The sequence below is a fragment of the Globicephala melas genome, chromosome 2 (genome assembly GCF_963455315.2).
Source record: "Globicephala melas chromosome 2, mGloMel1.2, whole genome shotgun sequence".
NCBI classification, from domain to species: domain Eukaryota; kingdom Metazoa; phylum Chordata; class Mammalia; order Artiodactyla; family Delphinidae; genus Globicephala; species Globicephala melas.
The window spans coordinates 161986435-161989978 of NC_083315.2; the positions used below are offsets into that span (position 1 = coordinate 161986435).

General features: G+C 41.5%; 1 pseudogene; it reads left to right on the plus strand.

Annotated features, from left to right (window-relative positions):
• Positions 1-356: 356 nt before the first annotated feature.
• LOC132596716 (trafficking protein particle complex subunit 2-like) lies at positions 357-821 on the plus strand (annotated as a pseudogene).
• Positions 822-3544: the final 2723 nt, after the last annotated feature.

Below are 3544 nucleotides of genomic sequence, written 5' to 3' on the forward strand. Positions count from 1 at the left end.
AGGGCTAAATGAAAGGTCTTCCAAAGCCTTTAGTTTGCTAAATGAGCCTGGTGAGGGTCCAAGAGGGGAAACAAGACTGCAGCTCTCCTGCATGTTCTCATGAAATACCTCAAAGACCCCAATTCCCTGAGAGTCATTTTGGGAAACATTCCTACAGGCCTATGTATGAATGACTGATGACAAATAGATATTTTTGCAAGAAATGAACAGAGACAAAAAGATATAAGTACATGCACTTGTACATTTTAAATTTGTCTTCTTTTTAAATCAGAAACAAAAGTAAGTTGTTTTTCATTTTTCTAGAAATAAGCCTTCATCAAAACAAACTGTTAGGCCACGGGAATTCACTGGGCATTTCCGTTACTGGTGTCTTGCCACAGGGCCTATCTATTGAAGACAATGTCTGGAAGCTTCTACGTTGTCATTGTTGGTCACCATGATAATCCAGTTTTTGAAATGGAGTTTCTGCCAGCTGGAAAAGCAGAATCCAAAGACGATCACCGCCATCTGAACGAGTTCGTAGCTCACACTGCTATCGACCTCGTAGACAGAACATGTGGCTGTCAAACAACATGTACCTGAAGACGGGGGCCGAGTTCAGTGAATGGTTTGTTTCAGCATTCGTCACTGCGGGTCATATGAGATTTATTATGTTGCATGACGTCAGGCAAGAAGCCGGAATAAAAAACTCCTTTATCGATGTCTATGATTTATACATAAAACTTGAAATGAATCCATTTTATGAACCCAATTCTCCTATTTGGTCAAGCACATTTGACAGAAAAGTTCAGTTTCTTGGGAAGAAACACCTTTTATGCTGAATGCAAAAAATTTGGAAGTAAACAGTGTCACTACAATAGGGTATACTCAGGAATGTGTACATTGTAAGTAACTTGATTAAACAGCATGGAAAAGTTTTAGTTGTAGTCTCAATTTATCGAAACCTAATGCAATTGCTTTCATATTTAAACATAGTATATTCAGTTTCTTACGATTATCAACAGATTGATATTTGCTTGTGAACAGTGTTATTTATGAAGCGTTCTTTATCGGTAATCTTGAAATATTTCTATTTTAAAAATTGAGAATAAACTTTTGAATTTCCTCATTCAGATAGCTTGATCTCGTTCCAAATGTCATGGTCAAGATTTGGTAGGCAGATTTAAACCCAAAAGCTTCTGCAGTAGGGGATGAAGTTGATAGCACATACAGGGGCTCATCTATACATCTGAGATGTTATGAAAACGTATAGGTAGAATACATAGAAGTAGTATATGTACACTAAGAAGCCAGAGCAGACAGCCTTGCGGTGCCAAATGCCACAGGCCTGCCCCTGTCGGAGACTGGGAACGGCGATCCTCCTGTAATCCTAGAATCCTGGATCCATGTTTGTCAAGTGGGAGGCTAGGACCAAAGTGACAGGTTATGTTCTTATGTTTCCTTTCCTCAGACAGTAAACTAAAGATGAAGTGAACCCGTTGATAGCTGTACTAGGAAAAAGTTGTACGGCAGTTTTAGAATTGTAAATAAGGAAAAGCTTGCATCACATTAACCCTTGCGCTCTTGGTTGTTTAGGCTGTATATCATACCGGAGGGGGCGGGAGTGACTTCTTTTGTACTGTAATGGCGTGGGATCTTACAGTAAACCAGTAAATGTCCATTGAAAAGCAAGTAATATAACTGGGTATTTTCTGTGCTAATTGCGAGCACAGAAAGAAGTTTGTTCCATTCTGAGTAACCTGAGCAAGTAATTCTAAGTTTGGTCTTGTATCTTTGTGTGAAGCTGTTAGCATAATTTTTTACCATATTTATTTGATATCCTAAATAAAGATGTTTGTCCAAGGAAAAAATAACAAAACAAAACAAAAAACAAGCTGTTATCCTGCACGAGGCATTGTGTATTCCACGGTTGCTTATCCCCCATTGGTTGTACATGAGGTAATGGCTCTGCATAGTTATTTCACTGACTCCTTGAAACTGCAACTCCCTGTTGAGAGCTGAAGTAATATACGTGAGAACAGTAGGGAGCCCGAAAGTAAAGAATTCATCCCGCTGAATGTTTTCCTATCGTACGTTCATGATGTGACTCCACAAGTCGACTGCAAACCAAGAAGCAGTTCACATTTATGAGCGGGAGGTGAGAAACAGCTTGTGCTTCTGGGTCAAGTCACCTTTACTGAAGTGGAGAGAGTGTGATGATGTAGCTTTGGAGCGGGAGGCAAGAGACCTGAATTCTTGTCCCAGTGATACATACTCTTGCTGTGTGACCTTGGCCAAATGCCTAGTTGTCTCATCTGTAAAGTGGGGCTTAGATGCTCTTGCAGGTCTCTTCCAGTTTGAATCTAGGCGTATCTGGATAACTGCACGAAAATAAATGTAAGCCATTCCAAAGTGACTGGAGAAAACCTTGGAGAACTTGGAATGTACAAAAAGGGCCCTCCTTAGGAAAGACCCCTTCTTAACAATGAGGCTCCTGAAGTTTTACAGCCGTTATTCTCTGTGGGCCTGGGGGTAGAGATAACGAGATGCTTAGTTTGAGAAAGGTTTACTCATTCCTAGGGCTCCTTTTCTTACTCTGTTGAAGGTTACACGACGCTGGGAAAAGGCTGAGGGGCCCAGGCCCTGAGTCTCCACGCGATGCTGCTATCCACTCACATGAGTGTCCAGCCATGATGCTCCTGTGCTCAGCTGTGGTGTCCAGGGATGTGTGTCTCCACGCCTGCTTAGTCCTCTCTTGCACCCTTGCAGCTGTCCCTGACTTGAAGTTTATATTGATACCTTCTTTCCCTCTGCCCTTTACTTCCTTGTGGACTACTGGAGCTCTCACGGTGGAGCAAATATTTTTCTGAGGGTTGTGAAGAGCTCAGTCTGTACCAGAGCAACAATCTCTGTCCCATCGCCCAAGAATGGTCAGCATAACTTTCCTTAGAAGTAGTAAGACAACAATATGTTTGAATTTTCATATGCTGTCATATTAAATTCTCAATGATTCACCTAATTGTGTCTCCCTATTAGAATTTCTGATGTCTGAATTGGAAGGTTGGCGTGGCCAGGATGTATATAACTTGAACAAAGCTCTCCATGTGATTCTAGCATTCTCTCCATCTCTCCACTCCCCCACCCAAACATGAGGCCTCTCTCCTTCTTTGGTCCTTTAGCTCTAAACATAGAGAAGCAGGACATTTTTGTTGACCTTAGCGGTGTTTGAAAGGTTCATTTCATTTGCGGCTTTAGACTCCCTGTGTGAAATTATGGGAAGAACTGTAACAGAATACATTTTTGTTCATGTGACCTTTTTCCCATTTTAGGTATATCCTTCTAAAATGTCTCTCTCATAATACTGCCCCCTCCATAATTCAAGCCCCTGGACAACTGGTAGAACCTCCAGCGTGGTCTTTCCTGCGTCTTCTCATCCATTCTTCATACAGCAGCTAGAGGGATCTTCTAAGAAGTCTGATCGGGACTCAACCCACTGAAAACTCTCTTGGCTTTTACTGCTCTTAGGGCAGATTCTAAAACTCATAACATGGTCCACAAGAGCTTT